This window comes from Rousettus aegyptiacus, unplaced genomic scaffold (genome assembly GCF_014176215.1).
Source record: "Rousettus aegyptiacus isolate mRouAeg1 unplaced genomic scaffold, mRouAeg1.p scaffold_m13_p_16, whole genome shotgun sequence".
Taxonomy (NCBI): Eukaryota; Metazoa; Chordata; class Mammalia; order Chiroptera; family Pteropodidae; genus Rousettus; species Rousettus aegyptiacus.
In genome coordinates, this window is record NW_023416291.1 from 9548697 (window position 1) to 9573120 (window position 24424).

At 36.2% G+C, this 24424-nt stretch overlaps 1 long non-coding RNA gene and 1 pseudogene across 1 annotated transcript in view; both read right to left on the reverse strand.

The window, feature by feature from the left end:
* The window catches only part of LOC107516241, a 600835-nt gene that overhangs the window by 358566 nt on the left and 217845 nt on the right, over positions 1–24424 (reverse strand). The window lies entirely within an intron of this gene.
* Positions 18339–18457, reverse strand: LOC118612644 (annotated as a pseudogene).

Below are 24424 nucleotides of genomic sequence, written 5' to 3' on the forward strand. Positions count from 1 at the left end.
GTTGTTTAAATTTTTTCCAATGAGAAAAGTGCTATTTTATTTTGAAAATGACCGTACAGGAAAGCAAAAATGATCAATGTAGTTTTAAAAATATAAAGAAGGTTTTTAAATACCATTAGTAACACTACCCACTGGAGATAACTGGTAATATTTTAGTAAGTTTCTTATTAGCATATATAAGTTTATGTATTATTATATTGTTATATTACACCTTATACTATACTATACTATACTATACTATACTATATCATGCTATGTTATATATTTTAGATTTCTTTTTAATATATGCATATGTTTTATAAACTATATATAAACATGCACATATTTTTTCCTATCATTGTATTATGAGAACTCCATGTCAAAAAAATATTTTGGAGAGCACAAATGTAGATAGCTATGTAATATGCAATCATTTCCACTTTTTCTTAATGTAGCTAAGACTGTACAATTATGTAGTATTACATTAGGCCTCTTGCAGTTACTAAAACAATTCAATGCACATGTGGAATTTGTCTTATCTTGTCCCTAGTCCTGGAATTTGCCTTCTAATCTTTGGGCTGTGTTATGGACTAAATGTTTGTGTCCTCTTGGAATACATATGTTGGAGGCATAGTCCCCAGTGTGACAGTGTTTGGAGATAGAGCTTTTACAGAAGTAATTAAGATCAAACAAGGTCATAAGAGTGGGGTCTGATTTGATAGGATTAAAGACCTGATTAGAAGAGACCTCAGAGCAGTAGAGATCTCTCTCTTTCCCCTTCCCTCTCTCTCCCCCTTTCTCCTTTTCTTCCTTACACACACACACACACACGTGCGCGCACACATGCACACACACTCCATCTCTCTTGTGCGTGCGCGCGCGCGCTCTCTCTCTCTCTCTCTCTATATATATATATATATCTCCATGTGAGTGTAGAGAAAAGGTCATGAAAAGGCCATGTGAGGACACAGCAAGAAAGCGATCATCTGCAAGCCAGAAAGAGAGCTCTCACCAGAAATCACCAGAAATCAAAGGGGCCAAAACCTTGATCTCAGAATTCTAGACTTGCAGACTGTGAGAAATAAAATTCTGTTGTTTAAGACATCCAGTCTGTGGTATTTTATTATGGCGGCCTGAGCAGATTAATGCAGGCTGTGAAATACCATCCCTTCATGAGGCAATGAACGAAAATCTTTGAAAGTATAACTGTTACCCTTCAAAACACACCCCCCACACACACACACACATACACACATTGCTGCCCACTCACTACTCTGTGTTTCAGAGCACTGATCGCTTATTAGGATTTAAATTTTCAAAATATGTTTAGCATTTTTAAATTAGCAACTTTATCTTCTCCTTTGTTTTTTCCAAGAACCATGCTATATAGGTATTATTGTTTGGAGATGAAGAAATTATTTATCTAGTTCATGAATGAGAGTTAGCATCAAAGGAGCAGATATTCAAAAATGGAATCTGTATCCAAATCACTCATTCTCAACCGTGACAGCATGTTCGATTTTCTTCCTCAGTAATGAGTGAATTATGTGAATAATAAATATCATCTTTTTGACTATCACATTAGTTGGAAATTTTTCTCACATTTCCTCCCACATTTGTATTTTAATTAGTTTACTATGATCCTTTTAATGAATTTTATTTTACAAAAGTAGTACATACACTTAGTCTAAAAAATAAGAGAACCGAAAAGGCTACTAATGAAGAGTGAGCGGTCTTTTTCGCATTATTTCCTAGTACACCCTAACGCATTCTTTCGTTGTTTTTCTGTTTGTTTTTAGCCATGTCTTCTTGTACAAATGTATACACCTGTGTGTACATAAAATTGATGTCTACACTGTTATTTTTAGAGATTTAATTTTTTGGAAAGTATATACTCTCTTCTATTATGGTGTGTAAGATTTAGATCTCTAATATCGAAGGCCCTTACCAATGTTCCTTCTCTACGCCACCTTACAGTTAGCATCTGCTACGAGTACGGTTAAATAAATACTCAGCATGTAGCGCTACGCAATTACAATTATTCTTCAGTGCTGAACCAAGCATCATACATGAGCAAGCACCTTGAAAAAGTTTTTTAACTTTTCTGAAATGAATAGTCCCGCTACTTATGAATTTGTATGGTTTTCTGATAAACATTGTTCCTTCTTCTGGAATAGTCAATTAGATTCTAAAATGTCTCTCAATGGCATATTCTGCATGTTTAAAACAATTATTTTTCTTTTTGGTATTCCATGCTTTAATACATAATACTTTGTTTTTTCCCAAAAAGTTTACGAATGGAGGAAAACTAGAAAATTCTGTGTGGTCCATTATTTCAAGGGATGAGGGGTTCAATTTTATATTGATAACTTAGTAACTACCTATGTGAGTGTAAAATTATTTGTTTTGTAATAGTTTGTTGATATCAAAAAATGCAAGCATTTGCCAGCAAATTATATCTTTTACAAGATTTTTAATACTATTGAAAAAATAAGACAGAAATGATAATGTCAAAACTATACTGGGCACACACTCTAATTTTTTAGATTTTGTAACCGAAAGTTCCTTTCCTTGGGAATTTAGAGGTTGTTATTGTTAAAAAGCTCAGCAACTTTGTGTAGTCATCAGAATTAAGGCAGCTCTCTCTGGTGTTCAGCCTAGCTCAAACTATATGTCATTTTTGCCTTCTGTGAACACTAGGTCTTTCATTTACTTTGTACAGCTTCTGCTCGTTATGTGACTAAAATACTATCCACTTACATCTAATTATGCCTGTGGCTGGAGAGAAGAGAAAAAAACGACAACAAAACACACCTAGTATCATCTCACGGCTAACTCGGTATTTGATTAAAACACAAGGAAATCATAACCAGATATAAATGAATTTTGCAACAACATAAGTAGTTTCTGGCCAATTTGCTTTAACAATTTTGTGATTGAAAAATCACATACATCCTTAAGCAATAATGATACGTTTATAATCTATGACAACAATAATTAACATTTTTAATTGTTACCTATTACAGGTACTGTTCCAAGCATTTGATTCTGATGATAAGTTTTTATGCATGAATCATTACGTCCATTTTTAAGAGAGAGTTGAAAAAAAGGTAAACTACTCAACATCACACGGATACGTCCTTAGTGGAGCCAGGATGTGAACCTGAACAGGCTCACTGCTGAGCCCAAGACCCATTGGTTTCCATAGAAATCAGGGTTTTTCGACCTCAGCCTCACTGACATGCTGGGATGAATAACTCTCTGTTGTGGGGGGCCCTCCCTGGACTCCATCCACCAGATGCCAGTAGTTCCCCGGACACCTCATTGTCGCAACCAAAAACGTCTCCAGGCATTATAAATGTTCCCTGGAAGGGAAACTCACCCCTGGCGGAAAACTAATAATCTAGATTTATTTGTTCTATATTTACTATCATCTTACAGTAACCTCTAAGTATAGTAAATAAAAGGATACCATGTAAACGAGTTTGATATGAAAATACTTTTAAAAATCTGATAGAATTATTGAATTTTTTGATTATCAGATATATCACATTCTTCTGTGTAAAATGTCAGCAAGGAGAAGAATAAAGGTAATAAGAGATTAAAATTAATTTGAACATGCTATCATAAAAATGTTTGAATAGACTTGCAGGAGCTTTTAAGAGGGAGGTTTAAATCAGACTCAGCGTCAGGGAAGTTCCAGCAGGTGCAGCTAGGGAATGGAGAGCATCTTCACACTAATAAATCTAAGCACCTTGCCCAGGTAGCATCAAAGTCGGGGATCCCAGCTCCCTGGAGCGTGCATGTCTCCACTAAAGACATTCAAATTCATTTAAGTCAGCGAATTACATTTTTTTCCAAACCATATTAATGACACTTATCATTAAGACCAGAAGTAGTGGATTTTCTAAGAAAATATGTTATCATGTGAGCAGGCTCACATCCGAAGGAACTGAAAGTAGTATAAGGTAGTTGGGTCGTGAGATGTGACGAGAGGATAAATTCCTGGAAAGGTGATTTCTAGACAGAGTACTGGTGCCTTCTGTGCTGTGTTAAGGAGCTGAGATGCGTCTTAACTATTGAACATGTCATAGGAGAACAGCATGACTAAATTTGCATTTAGAATGTTGATTCTCTGAACGGTTTTAAGGTAGGTTTGGAAGATACTGGTTTTCAGAAAACCGTGAAACAAACTGGCCAATACTAATGACCAGATTCAGAAGAGTAACAGTGAGACTTGGGGAAAGGTAAAAACAAATCCCATCGTTCATAAAGAGGTCACGCAGCCAGTTTGGGAATGATGTAAACAACGAAGGCGAGGATTGTGTGAGTGAAATTCTAAACCGACTCCCAGATTTCTTGTTTTCGAAACTAAGTGGTTGGAAACATTCCCAGCAGATAGGAAGGAGGAGGCTTAAGGGAGGAGGGGTGGGTGATGAGTTTCGCAAATGACTCTGGTTTGGACAACAAAAATGTTTATCATGCGAAAGTCTAATTTTAGCACTCTCTTCGCCTTATTATGATGCAAAAAGCAAATTGGCAGCTTCAGCAACTTCCAGCAGGAGCCTGGCACCGGCCTCCCACTCTGGCACCCTTGAAATCCGCCCTGGCCTCAGGGCCGGCGCTGCCAGGATATAGAGTTGGCAGTCACAGGATCTAGGTGTCAAACTGTAAAATGATTCTGTTCCACTTTCTTTTAAAATAAATAATCCGGAAGCTAACTTTACTTCCTACTTAGTGATTTAAAGTGAATTTCTGAGAAATATTTTTCATAAATGTATTTATTCCTGAAATTCAGCACTTCTGCTCTTTTTCTTGTGATCCTGCCCATTTCATGCACCTCGGTCATACTCTCTTGTGTCCAGGCGTCAACGCAATGGCAGTGCTGACTGGGGTACACCAAGAGCGTATCTATCTTAGCTTTCTCCTTTATCCAAGGGGGTGGCTCATGTTCAAAGACATGTTCTTTCTCCCAAGACCTGAATTGTCCAGTCCCAACTGAGCACGTGAGAAGCTCGGAGAGGTCTCCACCATCTGCACCTGCACAGTCCCTGGAATCGTCCTCAGCTCTCAGGACCCTGAATAAGTGACTCTCTACGAGTGTCCTAGAGGGGCCCTCTGCACAGGAGCACATTGCCCCCTCAGTCACAGAAACATGGAGGACCGCCTGCAGGCTTCCGAGGCCTCCCTCCCTGCATTGGCTTCTCCCCAGCAGCTGCCCAACCCATTTCAGCCACCTCGGCTGCCCCACACGCCAACGTTCTTTCTGAGCTCAGCGAGGCTGTGCTGCTTTGACTGACTCAATCACCGCACTGTGGTAGAGGAGGTTCCCGCAGCCAGAAGGCCTGCGTGCATGGCGGGCTCTCCTCCCCTGGTCCATTCTCCTTTCTCAAGGTCACAGTCAGTCACTGTCTGGGATGCAAAGCCTGGAAACACTCGCCTCATGTCTTTGCTGTAATTCAACATTGTCTAAACTGAAAAAGCAAATTTGGTTCCATTTGATGTATTCTGGCTATAAGAGAAATTCTGAATTCTTCAATTTTAAATAAAAATTTCTATTTTAATCTCTTTGAAAATCAACTGATATAAAAGATTCATTCTAAATTTGAAAAATATTATTTTTCAGTATCTACTTGAAGTATTATTTCTTTGCGTAAAAATATTGGACAAATATTTTATTCATAATTACTTTAACGCTTCTAGGTAGAGAGCATGTTATTAGCTTAGTTTAAATTTTTAGAAAGTCGTCATCCAAATATGGCATCAATTATTGCTATCATAAATAACTTACACTAAATATCTATTTATTAAATATTCTAATAATCTGCCTCCCACAAAATTAATCCAATGATGATTTCTCTTTTTCAATGCATTTCAGTGAGTCAATATATTTTAATTATTTGAAAATCTAATTCCATATATTACCTCCTACTACATTTTCACTGTGAAAAGTAAAGCATTTGTACTTTTTAGTGCTGGGGCAACTGGCAGATTATTCTTATACTGGCTATTTTTCCATGCATTTCCTAGAACCGACAGCGAGTCAAGCTAAGCCCTCCATTTATACACCAGTAATATAAAAGTCACTATCACCGATCTAGAAAGTCATAGACGAGAAGAATTCTTTCATATAATCACAAATACAGATGATAGCACGAGAATAACCATGATTTACGGAAGAACATTAAGTGTGCTAACAGAGTACTTTGTTTTCAAAAATAATTTGAGGGCAGGCACTGCATTTCTCAGCATATCCACGAAACTAAGTGGCAGTCTGATAAGAGTCGCATTAAAATAAAGGTCAAGTAATGATGACAAGATTCCTTCTATTTCACTTTGCCCCAGTTTGGCATAAGCTGCAATTTACGCAGTGTCACCAACCATCAATCAATCACCCATGCAACACCAAATAAAGAGATGAAAAGGCTAAAGTAAATATAGAGAAGAAAAGAAATGCAATCGGCTATTAGGCAATACACCGAGAAGACATGGCCCGAATACCCCTATTTGAAGCACTGGTATTTAAGGGACACGGAGCATTACTGAATTTTCTTCTCTGCATCATACGTGATTAGTCTTAGAGGAGTTTTGTTAGCATACTACGGTGTCAATTAATTTTGTTTCCCAAGAAAACCTAAGAATTATTATTTTTGTAGTAGTTCTTATCTTTTTGGTAGGCCCCAGATGCCTATGCTATAAATCTTACTGGTTTCATGATATTTTATGAACTTGTTCTCGGTCAATATCTTTTTTGGTCAAAGTCAGTCAGTTTAGATGAGCTGAGGATAATGATAACGGCGACTTAAAAATTAGTTAATTTTATGAGCATGTATCCAAAGCACCTTTAAGGAACACACGACTTTAAATTTCTAAAAGATGCTATTAAAATCTACAAAGCACCTTCTTGATTTCTAGAAGTTCTTGTGTTTCCACTGTAAAATTAAGAACATGAGGCGGAAACTATTCAGAAATAACATGAATGACTCCGTTTTCAACATCTTCCCTCTGAGTGACAACGGAGAGATTTAACAGACGCAATCGTTTCGGTACAGACCCAGGGAAGACACAGACTGACACGGGAAGACGAGAAAGGATCAGGGGCAGAGGGAAGCAGCGGGGAGGCTGGGCAAGACCACGAGCACAAGGCATCCCGCCTGGGCAAGACCACGAGCACAGGGCATCCCGCCTGGGCAAGACCACGAGCACAGGGCATCCCGCCATACCCGCTCGGAGCCGCGCGAACGCTCGGAGAGGAGAAACTGCACGTTAATATCAAGACACAGCGTGACTTTGTCTGGATATCACCTGGAGTTTTATTTATCTTCAAGTTTCAATTAAAAAATACATAAAATTTTATAGCATAGTATGTTCAATTGCTTTCTTCCCAAACTGTCCCTATTAACTTTATAATATTTGAGGTTAAAATGTATCCACTGGGTGTATTTGAAAAGATAGGTGTGTATGCCTGATGGATGGATCCACGAAAACCTGCAATCCGGAACCGGGTGGCCAAAGGGAGCAGAATAAAGACCACCGTGGCTTGTAAGCTGATTGCTTCTACACCCAGATAATTAAAGCAGCCCGGGGTAGACCAGTACAACACACAGAAGCTCATGATTTGTGAGCCTGTGCCCCGAAAAGCCCACAGCACATGTGTGCTCACAACAGACATGATTTAAAGAAGAGAAGATGTTTTTAAAAATTTTAACCAGGGATAAGTTTGACTTTCTCATTCACTTTAATGGCATTTAACATACCGTAATGACACAAGAAGAGTAGGGGAATGAGACCAGCATTTACTCTGCTCCTTTTTTATTTTCTCAAAGATCCTCCTTTCTTTTTTTTAAGACCCTGATTATTCACATGTACATCTTTAAAATAGTCTTATTTTTATCTAAATGATATGGATATTAATAAAGAAATGTGATAATTTCCACACTCAGACTCTTGGGTTCTGGATATTACTCAGAAATATGATGTTAACAAATCTTGACTTTAGGGGGGAAAAAAAAAACGGTGAAAACAAATCATTTTTATCTGGCGTTATTTTTGGCAAGTTAAATAAAAGTGTGTATGTATTACGATTCAAACATCAGAAAGAACAAAACCTGATTTCAGAAGTGTTCGCTTGCTGATCAGAAAGAAATTTTTAAACGTAGTAAAACTAGCAACTATAAATCACTTTCTCAAAATGTAATAATATAGTCCTTAGTATTTTCACATTTTTCTCATAAATGTTTAGCAAAATCACTATAAAGAAGTCCTTTAAATTGCATGCCTTGAAAAAAGCTGGCTCTATTTTCTTATGTAGTGTCATTAAAAATAAATAACATTAAATAAATGAATTTTACTAAAAGTTTATAACTACATCACAAAGTAAAAGTTTGTAAATGATTATAACATTTCACTTCCTATTCATTTTTATCTACCTCAAAAAGCTTTGAATGGGGACAACATTGCATTAATATTTAGAATCTATTTAATAAACACTTACTGAATAGCACCTTATCCCAGCCACTATCTTAGCTACTCAAACAGGAAAATAGCAGAACTCATGTTTCTTTGCCCGAGGAGCTCTCGGTCGACCAGGAGAAGACATAAACACAAGCAACTCACTTTTATAAAAGAGATGAACGCTACATTGGTAAGAAGGAAATATAATACAGCAACACGGTACAATAGGTTTTGAAATATATGAAAATATCCATTCTAAAAATTGATTTTTTATCTAAATAAAATTGTTCAGGAATATCATGCCATAATTGACTTCAAAGTTTCTAATCGAAGAAAAAATATTCTTTTTATGCCATGAGGAAGGCTTCACGCTAGGAACCATATTTAACATTTTTAGAGAATGTTGGTGTGTGCCCTGCTGGACTGCTGGCATACGGAGTCTTAGAGCCATTTAAAATCTGAGCCCAGGAAACACTATTAATTTGCATCCCTGGAACTGAAGGGGTCTACCCGTGGATAAGCACTTCATGTTTAGAGATGTTACAGGCTGTGACGTCTGAAATCGGATGCATCGTGACGCCTGTGTGTGCGACTGTTGTGCAAACAAAACTACATGTGGCCATTGGCATATTTTCCTCATCGTACGGTTAATTTACTCGGATCTTCTCTATAAAACATTTAAAGTAACAATATGCCATGTGATGATTCACGCAGGAAATGCCACTACGGAAACTGTATGCCTGTGTAATGCAAACATTTTCTTTGTGAATTCATCTTATTTTCAAATTTTAGGTAAAAATGGAATTTTTGATAACATTACTATGAGTAGTTTTTATATCATGGCTTCTGCATCGCTGGACACTGGCTAGTGACTAATTGCGATTCTGTATAAAGTAGCCAGGTCTCAGTTCAAGGCAAGATAGAATGATTTTAGAGATTTTGATAACTCTTCATATCATCACCGTTCTATTTTCTAGAGGAGGTGGCCATGTCAGCGCATGAATGCAGAATTGCCTATCATCTTGTTGATCCACGTTTTCATCTTTTTTACTACTTTTAAGAAAAATAGTTCATAGTGAGCAATGTTGCTCATGATTTTGAAGAGGAAACATACAATGTTTTACTTTATTTAATTCTATTTTTGTAATATGAAAGTTCTTTCTTGGTGATAGTATCATAAAATGAGCTCATTATTGGGACATCTAATGTGTTCATAGGTAGTCTGTGTAAATATAAAGTTTCATTCTTTCATAATAAAATCAATTTGTATTGTTGAGCTTAAAACAAATGACTAAACGTAGTGTGAGTTTAATGTAAACTGACTTGGCTTGCATAACATAACATATTTCTCACTACAGATCACAGCATTTTACATTTATGAGAATCCTAAATAATCCCAAAGAGAAGGATCTGGTGTCTGTTTTTCATAATAAAATTCTCCTTACAAACCAAGTATCACAATCCTGGATCGATATTCACTTAACAGAAAAAGTGCCACACATATTATTAGCAATATCTCTTCTGACATCACTTGTCACTGATGGGTAGCCCTGGTGAAGTGCTTTATGGTCACGAAGCCACAAGGCACCAATGATATGCAATTGGTCATGAAAAAAAGCCTTCTCACTACCAAGGATTAGTCAAATAAGGATATGGACAAAAACTTGCAGAGTTGCTCACCTTAGGCTGGGTAGCAAATTAATAAATTCGTCAAGGTTATTCTTATAATTCAAGATTAAAAATAAACCCTATATTTTATTTTCTGTATCTAAACTTGATATTATTAAAATTCCAAGATCAATCTTCATTAGTTTGACCTCATGCACTTTGTTATATAATTATTAAAGCAAGAGAAGAGAAAGAAAAAAGGAATCGAATGGAAAAGAAGAAATTCATAAAGTATCTGGAAACCATAATATACTACTAATGTTTTCATTTATTTTTACTTATAATAATCATCAATTACTAACAAAGATATAGTAGCTTGACAAAACACGGCTTATAATACTTTGTATGAACTATAAGTAATTCAGGAAATAAGATCTATGCTGATTAGACTTTAAAAATTGCACGCCCTTTTGTGTATAACTTCTACTAAAAACAGGCTTTACTAAAAAGGACGAAGCTTTAACTAAAAAGCTTCACTAAAAAGAACAGGCTTTCCTAAAAAGAATGAAGTCAACATTCAATTTGTTGAGTTGTTACTATTTGCCAGGGCCTAGGGGTTGGTGAAGGAAACAAGACAGTCACAATATGGAGCCTCCTGAGGTGTATACCTAGTGAGATTAATAAAAATAAACTAACCCATGAATAAACAAACAAATAAATAAAATATATCGTTTGCCAATGTTGAGAATAGCATAGTTCTTTTGCGAAACGCTCTCAAATTTAAAGAACCCAAAAGAACGACTAAATAAATTAGAGAACACGGACAGGAAAAATGACAAGGGGGCAGTTGTTGCAATTTTACTTAAGATGATTAGTAATTAGTAATTACAAATGGCCTCCATGGTGACATTTGTGCCAAGAACTAAAAAAGAAAAGAAAGCAATCCTTGAAAATATCTGGGCCAGAGCATTTTCATGAATGTAAAAGCTTGGGGCTGGCTTACAACGGGTTTGGCAGCCTGTAAGAACAGTCCCCAGCCTGCGTGCTAGGGGTAGCTGAGGGAGCAGGGGGTGGGACTCTGGAAAGGAAGATGGGGGAGGGGCAGTTTGTGTGGCCTCCTTGACAACTGTAAAAGCTTTGGCCTTATGCTTAGAGGTGCATTCTGAACAATCAACATAAAAATTCTGAAAGACTGGAGCACAGTGATTATTAAGATGATATCTCATCATTTAAAATTGACAGATCAGCTGATACTGACCTAGTTACCCAATCTAACGTTGTCACTTGATTAAGAATGTCAGTGGTGAGGAAAAAATACTGCCGCTTATCAATAGTGTTTCTATGTGGTTTCCCTTCACTCTACCTAAGCAAAACAAACAAAAAGATCAACAGAAAAGAGAACATTTTACTTTAAAATATGAACAAAATAAAACATAAGTAGTTGTTTATATTCTCTAGTTCAGATTTCAACACTTGTACCAAAGAAAATGTGTGTCAGGCAAATTTTTATTGAGAAAGGAAGGTGAATTGATTTCTGAAACTACCCGTTGCTGAATTTGGACACATCGCCTCATCTTTCTGAGACTCTGTTTTGTTTTGTTTTTTATCTGTAAAATGATAAGGATGAAGGAGAAGATTTAGAAGTGTTTCTTTATGTTCTAAAATTTTATGATCTAAAAATGAAAATGGCACTGTAAATGTGTATATGTATATATTAAAATATATTTGGAAGGGCAAATTGCTAATCTTCTGTAAAACTAAGACCTAAATATTATATACTCATGCATTAATATGATATGAAAATAAAAGAAAAATATGAAGAGTATAGAAAGACTTTTTCTTTTTTAAATCACCAGATAGTTCTTTTGACTACTTTAAATTTGAAAACATTCCTCCAAGCAACCAAAGAGCTATGCTGCCACCTACTGGCCAAATGATTAGCATCTATGAGATGTTGCAATTCCTTATTTAAAAACACACACACACACACACCACACACACAGTGTTAATAAATACGCAACACTGGTCATAATAGAGTCCTCACATTCTAAAATACCAATTACAAAAACACTTATTCATTCATTTAAAATACTACATTGGTGAAATTCTATTTAGATTTCCGTATTTATTAAACACTCAGGTGGTCTTACCTGGTGATAAATGCGATACATTTCTCATGCTCTTTCGATAGGGAAAATACCACTGATAGTCTGATCGATGTTCCAGCATTCTATTCCTTCCCAGTAACAGAGAAGAATGTATTTTCTCTACTCCCAGAAACAAAGCATTAAGTTTCAGAAGAAAAGATACAGACTGCTGTTACAGAGGAAAACCCCAGTCTTTAGTAATAACTAGCTCTATTAAAAGTGAGTCATGTAAGTGCTAATAATACATAGACTTTTTTTGAGCACTAATGCCCCTAAAATAGCTGTGGCTTGTAAACCCCATTCAGACAGAAACATTAGCACCTAAGTATCTTACAGAGCTGCTGAGAGAAGCCATTTGTTCATCCGTAAGTCCTTGTTTTCCTTAGAAAAAGTATAGCGGTATATGCAGTTTTCAAGGTGCTATCCTGCTATTATACACTGGCAGTGAATCACACTGATGGATTTATGCTATATCGCCACCCCCTAATTGTGTGATAATGTGGTCCTTTGACATGATTCTTATTCGTTTGAAATTTATCACACCCAAAATAAGCACCTCTCTTTTTAACACAGAAGAAACTCCTCACTCTGATAAGGCAACAGAAAACATAAAAATCAAAAGGAAAATAATAATCAGGCATTTAAAAAATTTAAGTTAGCATAATTTGTATTCCACATTTTGTTCCAAAAATAGATCTTGATGCGTGCGTTTCCTGATTTTCATTTGAAACGCAAATTGCAGCCATCTGAGATGAAGAGGGTGCAGCAAATAATTTCTGTGCCTACTCACACAGCAGAGCCACTCTGAGACAGCCTGAGTGCTTTGAACCACCTACCTTTAATGCTTCTACCCCTGAATCAAATAGACTGCTTCATCAGAAAAAAAAAAAAATTTTTTTTTCAACACTTGCTTAAATTTTAATTTCTCTTTAACAAAGCAAACTCTCACGTTTTCCCCAAATACGCTTTATGCTCTGCATGGTACTTAAACCTTTGATTAGGATCACATTATTTCTTGTTTCATGTAACTATATCCATATTTATTTCCTCTCCTCTTTGTCACTGTCTCTCATTTCCTCTGTCTCTTTCTCATTATCTACGTTCTCTTACCTCGCTTTCCATATATGTCTATATTCTAAAACACTGAACAATCAAATCTACTTAGGCAAGCACACATATCTCTTCCATTTTTCTCTACAATTTTGATTTAAATCCACATGCTACTTCTTATAATAACTGAAATGTCCCTTTAAACCTAGAATTTAAAAAAATAATTTCATTTATGATGACATTCTGAGAACTAGAGGAAATTTGAATATCACTGTTTGGGATTCTTATCTTTTATGCCATCTGTATCTGAATTTTCCCTAAAATATAGCAGAAAGATTCTTTTGAAAAATAACCCTACTTGGTCATAATTCAGAAAACATAATGTGAATTATTCACATAACAATTTTGTTTTATATTAAATGGAAAGTAAGTCTTCAACCTGTATGTATTGTTGCTTTAAGAAAGCAATTATACTTTTAAATATTCATAATAATTACTGAATCGAATCTAACTTAACATAAGCATTTTTCATTTATTAGAAAGTCTCTACAAATATTTTATTTCAACATAATATACCATTAATTTGGGATACATAATTTTTACTATAATGTAAAAATGACATTATAAAACCTTTTTATCTAGCTTCTTGAAGTAAAATGGACAAAACTGTGAGGTATTTAAGGTGTCCACCATGGGGATTCGATATCCATGTATATTGTGAAAGGCTCCTCCTCATCTACTTAATAAATCCATCACCACCTATTTGTTCTGTGTGTGTGTGAGAGAGAGAACGCTGAAGTTCTATTTCCTCAGCAAATTTCAGTTACATAATAAAGTATCGTCAACTACAGATGTCATGTTTTACATTAGCTCCTTAGGCTTTGTTCATCTTATAGCTGAAAATTCAAACCCTTTCACCAACCTCTCCCTATTTCCCCTACCCCACGCCCACCCTAGCTCCTGGCAACCGCTTTTCTGAGCTCTGTTTCTACAGGTCTGACTTTTTTTTTTCTTTTTTTTTTGATTCCACGTATAATACCATGTAGCATTTGTCTTTGTCCTTCTCTGTCCGGATTATTTCACGTAGCAAAACACCCTCAAGGTTCACTTACGTCATTGAAGTTGTGGCACATGGCAGGACTTCTTCTTTCTCAAGGCTGAATGATACTCCACAGTGTGTGCACTCCATCTAGTCTGTTCCCTCACCCACTAATGGACGCTTAGGTTATCACCACGTCGTGGCTATTGTGCGCAGTGCTGCAGGGGACATGGGAGTGTAGATATTTCTTTGACATTCTGTTTTCACTTCTTCTGGATGTATACCAAGAAGTGAGACTGCTGCATCATATGGTAGTTCTTTTAATTTTTTTTGAGGAAACTCCATACTGTTTTCCGTAGTGGCTGCACCAATTTACATTCCCAGATAAAAGACAATAGTTTATGTACTTTCAACTCATTTTTTAGAACAGATCACAGGAAAGGGGATTACCAAGTTAAAGGATATTGGTGATTTTTAAGATTCCGATCATTGCTCTGAAATTTAGGTTAAGACATCATGAGCCAAGTTCAAATCCCTGGGATCTGTTATCGCTGGAGAAAGGACCAGGCATGGAGACGTTCATTTGCTACTTTCCCCAGAGTCAATGGTACTCTTTTGGAGCAATGATCAGAGCAGCTGTGTCACCCAAGGGCAGTGTTTCTGTACGGGGTTCTCACTGCTTCACGACAGGCCTATGGCGGGAGGGGGAAAGATGGCCAGCCCTTCCTGCCAGTGGATGGGGACAGGGAGCCCCGGCAGTCAGCGGGGTGGGCATAAAGACAAACTATACTGAGAACATAGAATTAAAATACTAGGTTATTTGTCTGGATTGTAATCCTGTAAACTCTAAACGGAAACTTCAACTTAATGTCAAGAGAATAAAATTCTTAAATCTTGTGGGGTGTGTGACCTGGGAATGTTAACCTCAAGTCTCATTGAGTTTAATGTGTTTCCTAAGTTCACTGCAGTTCAAATATTAATACTTTTGCTACAGACTTTAAAAAAAATTTTTAATTCATGACTATAAATGAGTTTAAATAGGTATATATGTATGTCAGGAGATATTAACTAACGCAAAATAAAATAACAAATACTTGAATCAATCTGAGTTTCATTTAATTAGTTCTACTGAGAAGTAATTATTCACTTGAGGACTTTGTTCTTGGATGACTCTCAGGAAATGCATGTATATGAGCAATTAAACAGATTCCTTTAGTATCGATCCCATCGTATCTATGTACAGCCTAAATTATAACGATCTGAATAATGTGACTTCGATGTAGGATATAGAAAAATAAAATTTAATCGCATTCTAAATGGCATATTTCAATATTATTTAATCATTCCCCATGTCGGATAATAATATTACTATCTCCTTCCATTCCATTACTATTATAACAATCTCCACAGACTTCCTGTCATAACTTTCATTTATTGCCGTTCGTATAGAGGACAAGCTGAGCACCTGCAGTTCATGTGATTGTCTGTACACAAATGCTCAGAGGAACGAGCAAGGTTATCAAAGCGTTCATGTAAAACACACAAAAAGATGGAGAACCACAAGTACGGGTGACTCCTGTACTTGTCCTGTTAAAAATAAGGCTTCGGGCAGTGAGCCGTTCACCAAATATCACCAACATCACCCATCTGATCCTGTTTACCTTTTAACACTTCTTTCTCGAGTTTCATGCTTTTGGAAGTTTATTCATAGCATGTATTTTAAGTCTCCGGAAAGACACTTAGGAGATGTTAAGTGAAGGAGACAAGAACAACGATACTTAACTGCACAGTTTTGCGCACATCAGACCCCATGAAAATGCAGCTCGCTGAGGGGAGGAGGTGGGTTTCATCCACCGTGTACTTTCTTCAAGAAACATCCTTGGCATAGAAAAACTACTCTTCTACTCTTTGTTTAGGCAAGGTAGGAAGAAGGGCAGGCAAGGGGATGGCAAACTGAAGAAATGGTAAGACTACTAGCTAGTTAAGTCAATTTGACTTTCACAATTCTAAGATGAAATATGTTAAATAAAGTTAAAAGAATATCCCCAGATGAGATAATTCTCAAACTATGATTTATAGCCTTGCCTTTCACACACAGTCTTTCTAAGACATTAACTTCATCTCAAGCTTAAAGTTACTTCAAATTTTGCAAAGATATGACTCCACTGCTTGATTAAAATGCAAAGGGGACGAAATTTCATTTATGCATTCTTCCCTTCCACTGACATATTTTAATTCAAAATGAGTTAAGATCCTGGTGGTGCACAAATTGCCCAACCTGCCGTGGGTAGTTATTATAGTCAGGGGTAAAAATAAATTTTTTCTATGCCATTTTGTGTCTGTCCTGAGTTTGAACTAAGAGGAAGTGACTGGTGTACTTTAAGCTTTTCCAAAAGACAATCATAGCATATCATACCCTTAACTAAAAACCTTCTGTTTCTTAATTTTCTGTCACTGTATTTATGGAAAATCTTCAAAGTATATGATTCAAATAGGTACAGTCCAGTGACATTTTTCTTCCTTTTTATTCCATAGCACATTAACTATAGAGATACATTTAACTATCTGGAGAAAATTCCGGATATAGGAGCCAAATTGTTCACACGACCCTTGGTCTTAAGTTTTTTATTAAGTACCAAAAAAAAAAAAATGGTTTTGCACAGAGAAAAATTGTTTCACACCCTCAGATGATATATCTAACTCTATTTAGTTATGCAATAGCTGTTGCTATTGTTAATCAGAGAAACTTAGAAAAGGGGCTTTTGAGAGCAGAGACCGCTCCAAGTCTATTTGAAATCCATCTAATCGAAGTAAGACTACTTATCCTATTGAAGAATTACAAATATTGCAAGTGATAACTTGAATTTTTCTCCAAAGAGGATACTTGTAAGGCACAGTTCCTATATTTAAGTCATGCACAATGAGGTTGAGGTAAGTCTTTTACACACACACGTCACATTAATACAACCTCTGAGACTCATGACTACTATTATCTTAGAATTGGAATGGGGAAAGAGAAAGGAGGTCTATGAATAAAGATTCTTTCGTCCAGAGTCCTTGAATCTGACTTAACACTGGACAGGAAGGCAGGCTGGCGTAGTCAAGGAGACAAGTGCTCTGGGAAGGAGGGAGGGTGTGGCGTCCTTGGACGGCTCTACTCAACAAGTCAGCATTTTTATGTGGGGGCTTTTACACTAATCCCTTATGTGATTTTGCCGTGTTTTATTTCATTTATTCATATTTGGGATCAGTGGGGAAACCATAAGCAAATTGCACTTACACATGACCACCATATTATTAAGCATATTTTACAAAGACAAAAGAGGCATTTTTTCCTACTTTTAAAATAAATGTAATAACTTGAATTGTCTTCATATATGCTATGCTGAGTGTTAAAAAAAAATCTACGTACATATTATGTTTATTCAACAAACTTGAAAAAAGTTATGTCAGAGTCCAGAAATCTGGAGCATACTGCATACAACATTCTAGATGTTTTGCAAACTCTTTACTTAATTCTTGGGTTTGACCTTAATTTAATTCTAAAATAATTGTTTTCTAGATTAATGAATATACATATTTATATCGGAGGGTATATGCATATCATATAACATAAACAATACTAAATGTCAATATACAAATGAGAAATAATCATCAAATATCACGTCTAAACAAATGAAGTCAGTAGATAAACCACTGCCCGGTTCCCCCGGCCAGCCACTCACAGCCCACGTCTGCTTCACGTGCCAGTATGCTCTGTTTTTCCTTTTGAAATAGTTAGAATAACGTGACCTTAGCGCTTCTAAGACACAATAATGCAGATAGTTTCACTTTAAGAAAAATGTATGAACTTCCTATCTCATTTTCACTCGATAGCTTTTACTCATTGTACATGGTTATGTTCTTTCCTGTCCATCACTATTCTCACTCCAGACTGACCTACAGTGTGGGGTCCACTAGGAACAGGACATTGGAAACTGTACAAATGTTGACCGATTTTCGTTCAAGTGCTTTGGGTACATGTTTTCAAAGAGTGACTTTTATGTATTTATTTTTTTTACCACATACAGCACCTGGTCTTCCTAGGTGGTCTCCCATCCAAGTAGTAACCAGGCCCACCCCTACTTAGCTTCCGAGATCAGACGAGATCAGGCCCGTTCAGGGTGGCATGGCCATGGACCAGAGTGACACTTTTAACAAAGATAAGACAGTAGGTGACATGTCTATTGTAAAGCATCAATAAAAGTAAATATCGAATACTTCTCAAATCGAGGGGAAAAGTATGAGTCAAATAATGTCAAGGAATGTTCTCATGGGAAATATGGACCAAAAAATGCAGCTTCTTTCCACTTTTTGGAAAGACATTCTGAAGAACAGGTGATGGGCGAGCCTTGTGCTGTATGCAACACGTAATGGAGAATCATGTCTCTTTTAGTTTCCTCTGTCGCCGTCACTGTTCAGAGCAGTTTGTTTATGGGAGGGCTCATTAATGGTTCTTTACAGCTGACCCCTGCTGTAGAGGGTATTACCACTCCGCAGGTTTCTATCACACAATTTTCTGGCTATGTCAAAAGCATATGTCAGAGCAGAAAGGGCAGAGATAAACCTTGGGGATTCTAAAGAGTGACACCTGGCTGGAATTCAATTTGTCAGGAAATGTAAGGCTGTGTTGCAAAGCACCACGAAGCTTGGGTTAGCTTAAAATGACTCATTTGCTGGAGTTTAAAATTAACTCTAAGGACCTCTGTGACAGTGTTCAAACTCTATACAAACATAATGCTGAAATATTTAAACCCAGTGCAAATTATATTTTGATTCAAGACAATGAATACGCTTAATTAAACTGGCACTGAAAATGTAAATATTTTAGCTAGTATCGCATTAACGCTAAAACCCTGGGAATTAAATTGTACATTTCTAATCTTTCATAATGATGAAATCCAAAATGTTATTGTTGTGTTTATAAAGAAGTCCATTGTTAGGCAGCATATTCATTATGAGACAATGGATACACATCTAATTCCACAGCAGGGAAAGGATTCAGTGGTTCAATATTGCATACAACAACAATAACAGACTTTACCAAGAAATCAATGTAAGTAACATTGGATTCTAAAATCTGAAGTCAAACAAAGAGAGAATATATCACAACCAGCTGATATTTGTAATTGTAGCCATATTCTCTCTTAGTGGATACTGTGAGCAAATTATGTAATAATAATAAAATAAACTGGCATTCTAATTAACTAAACTAAAAAGTGGCCCTTCCAAGGGGTAAAACTTCTACTTTATCTAAGAACTAGAAGTAAACAGCAAAAACAAGTCAAAATATCACTTTGATTTTCTAAAGTATATAACTGTGGTTCTTTACAAAGAAAAAAATACCCTGTCATTTTATTTAGAGCCAGTTAATAGTTTTGGATCTAATGTTGACTTTGTTCAACAATTTGGTATAAAGATAAAACATGATACCTGGCTATGTATTACTCCAATATTAGAAATAGCAATGCTATCGAAATTAGGAAAAAAATCTGAAATTCGAAGTTTGGTCTTCTCTTGTGGAATTTTCATAATAACAGCCCTAAATGCTGGTGAAATCTGTTGACATTTTATCTAAATTTATCTTTCTTCTCCTTTTATATGGTTAGTTTCTCACCTACCCCACAGCCACCCACGTCGCCAAAGCAAGATTATCTTAAGAGTATGTCCATTCTCCTGTTCATTTACATGCATTTTCTTTCATCACAAGTATGAGAGAGAAAAAAAATCGAAAGGGTTTTCAAGGAAAATCATTCACCTATGTCAGCGTTATTAACAATGCCGGGGAGCCACTGATATGACCCCCAATAGTTCCTGCCTCGTCTTGATTATGCCCTTGTGTAATTCCCTCCCCTTGAGTCTGACCTGAATAGACTGAAGCAAAAGCAATGGGACAGCATTTCCAAGATGAGGCTACAGCAAGAGGGTGACCTCAGCCTCGGGTGGAGCCCGCAACCACGCTTCCCTCTGTGCCATCGGGAGGTCTTCACGACAAGGAATTAAGGCCGGCCTTTCAGCCGAGCTGGGGAGAGACCGGGGTCTGTCCGGAGCCACGCGCCTGAGCTTAAGGCGAAACTGCAACCCCAGCCCACGCCGTGACTGCAGCCCCCTGGGAGACCACCAAGCAGGGGACGGGTCACACACCCGGATGCCTCACTCGCACAAACTCTGAAACAGCCCATGCTTATTGTTGGAAGCCATTAAGTGCGGGGGTCATTTCACACATAACACTCGATAGTGCGACCTTGTTCCCCTCACATCTCATACAGCACCTGTCAATCAGTGAACAAAATTTACTGACGTCACAATGAGTATTCAAAGGGAATCTGAGATTTAGTGGCGGATGCTGAGTCCACTAACCGAGATCTGCTGGCTGTTCTCGGTCATGATCATTCAGTGGCTGTTTGTGGACAGCTGGTGCTGCAGATACTTGCAAGTCAACTTCGTTGCCATTTTGTGCTTTATTCTCATTGTCGACAACTTTTAATATGGCATTATAAGCTCGAAAAGAAGTATTACACATAGGTTAATTTTTATGTTTCAACTTCTATAAGCCCAAGGGGTTTCGACCTAAGCCACAGTGTTCTTGGAAACTAGCCCTACAAGCAAAGAGATTCTGAATATAAAAACTAAATTTTTTACACTTTCAGTTGTTGCCACATAAACCCCATAGCTCAGAGCCTGACATAGATATCGATGTCAGATATATAAATATAAGTATAGGTATAAAATTTCAATTACCAGAGCTACCAATTATTTATCGAACATCTCAGGCATACAGGTTATCTACTGACTGACTGACAGAAAGTTAAGTACAGAGTAGCATGGTTTCAAACCACTCCATGAAAAAAAACCAGATTCTGTACAACCCATAAAATGCCACATAATCACTGAAAGAAAGAGGTCTGAAAAGGGAGGAAAGAGGATTGTTGTGGCAAGAGTCTCTATTTTAAAAACCCTTTTTAAATCATGGGGATGGTAGCCCATGCACACATGCACACGATTCCTGGTTATATCAGAGAAACGTTGGTCTTTATCCTGATCTGATTCTATACTATTCCTGTATCAAATCGAGATAAACTCGAGTGGTCCCAAAATTAAGTATTTTCACTTCTATGTGATCACCATAGTCACTACTACAAGACACTTTCTGCATTCTCAACTTGGTGAGGATGTACTTGGAAAGCTGCAGAATTAGACAACTTGTTTTTTAAAAGTAACATACAAACAAACAAAAGCACAGAATTTATATAAGATTCCACCTAAAATTGATGACAGTACAAAATGAATACATGGTTTTTGAGAGAAGCGTTACTTTTTTTTCTTTTAGAAATTAGTTTTATCTTACAAAATGTAACATAACTTCTTCTTCTATCACTGTGACACGTCGTTAAAAAATTAAACCTAGAAATAGTCTCTACCATTTTACTCACACTAGTTATTTGATTGATTGATTGATTTTGAATCCATTAGTGGAAAAAAAATAAGACAAAGTAAATTTTATAAGAACAATAAAAAGTTATTACAGATATTATCTGATTACCCAATATCAACAAGAAATATAAATGAGAGGCTCAATATAGTATCCATGAACGTTGCTAAGATGGTAGATTCAAGAATTCTCATCACAATGAAAGAAACATGTTTTCTTCCTTTTTGTATCTATATGAGATAATGGATTTTACCTAAAATTATTGTGGTAACCATTTCACAATAGATGTAAGTCAAATCATTAGGTTGTACACCTTGAACTTATACAGTGCTGTACGTCAATTATATCTTTATATCTTTATAAAACTGGCGGCAGAATACGGGTGGGGGGAAGCTGAGAGGCTCAGATCATAACCAGAGCTGTTTTATCTCTAGCTTATTTCTTCCATTTATGGCCAAGGAGTTTACTGATAGCTTAGCTGTGAGGAACTGCTAGTTAGTATTGCAATCACACTGCAAGTGTACCTATTATTTCCTATGTGTAAAGTAAGTAGCTCTTCCCTATTCATAACTGCTCAGTATATGTATACAGACACAACTTACTGTATTAATAAATGAAAGGACAAATTACAAACTTACTATATAATATTCTTTGAACAAGGACTAAGTCTCTCTGTTCAGCGTCTTATTATGCTATACTATAAATTTGCAGTTACTTTGGCTAAAGTTGAAATATCTTAGTACTTCACTGGGGTTTGAGGTTTCCCTATTTAATTATTAATTTATGTAGATTACATTCCCTAAGATTTCATAAAATGTATATAAGGCAACATGATTAACAATTCCCATTAAAATGTATTTTTATTATGATTAAAAGATCAATCAATCACAAGAAACGACACAGCAATATTAAATTGCACATGCACCAAACAGAGCCTTAAAATACAAATAGTAAAACTGACAGACCTGAAAAGAGAAACAGACAAATTCACAAGTACAATTAGGGACTCCGACCTCTCCCTCTTGGCAACCGATAGAACTATTAAACAGAAAATCAACAAAGATATAGAAGAAATGAATTACATAAGTAACCACCAGGATCTAATTGACATATAGAATATTCCAGTCAACATCAGATATTCACTAATATAGATCATCTTATTGGCCATAAAATACATCTCAGCAAACTTAAAGAACTGCAGCATGTTCTCTGATTATAATGGAATCAAAGTAGAAATCAATAACGGAAAGACAAAATGAAATCTCCAAAAACATGACAACACAACACACTTCCAATTAATCCACAGGTTCAAGGAAAAGTATCAAAAGAAACTTTAATAAATAAATATAGAACTGAATGAAAATGAAAATACAATGTACCGCAATATGTGGAATTCAATTAACAGTACTAAAGTAGGAAATTTATAGCACTATATGGTCACATTAGAAACAAAGGCCTCAAGTCAATAATCTGTGTTCTACGCTCAAGATTTTTTTTTAAATGTAAAATAAACACAAAGCTAGCTAAAGAAATGAAATAGCAAAGAGTAAGGCAAAAGTCAATAAAATTGAAAAGTGGAAAACAGTAGAAAAATAAATGAAACTATAAGCTAGTATTTAAAAAAAATTCATTAAAATTGAAAACTCGAGAAAATGAACATGGATAAAAAGAGAGAAGACTAAAATGATCAACATGAGGAATAAAACCAGGAATATCCTTCCGACATCAAAAGTAGAATAAGGGATTACTTGAGTAACTTTATACACATAAATTGTATAATTTAGAAGAAATGATCTCAGGATGAAACACTACTAAAACTCAACAAAATAAAATGGATGATCCGAATAGTCCTAAAAACACTAAAGATTTTGAGTTTTTAATTTAAAAACTCCCCAAAAAATAAATCTCAGGTCCAAATAATTTCATTGGGAAATTCTAACAATCAACACAATTTTATGTAATGTCTGCTAGAAAATAGAAGATGACTAAACACTTCCAACACGTTCTATGAGTCTACTCCTACCCTGATACCAAAAGGAGACAGAACAGAAAAAGAAAATTACAGACCAATATCTTTTATGAACATAGGGGCAAAAATTCTCAATAAAATATTAGCAAATTGAATCTAATAATGCATGGAAAGAAATATACACTATGAGCAGATGGGATTTATTCCGGGTATGCAAGACCGGTTCAACATTAAAAAATAATTTATTGTAAGCCACCATACCAACTGGTTTAAAAAGTTACATGATCATATCAACTAGTCCAGAAAAAAAATTAACAAAACCCAACACTCATTTATGATAAAAAAGCACAGCAAACAAGGAATAGAGATGAACTCTCTTTTGTAGGCTGAACTGTGTCTTTCTCCCCACCTGTCAAATTCACATGTTGAAGTCGTAACCCCAGGACCTCAGAATGTGACTGGGGATAGTGTCTTTGAAGAGATAATTAAGACTAAAAGAGATCACTGGGATGAACCTTAATCCAACATGACTGGTGTCCTTATAAAGAGATTAAGACAGACACGAACAGAGGCGAGGCCAGGTGAAGACACAGGGAGAAGACAGCCGTGCACAAGAAAAGTGAGCGAGGCCTCTGAGTAAAGCAATCCTACTGACACTTTGACCTTGGATTTCTAGTCTCCAGAACTATAAGGAAGTAAACATCTAT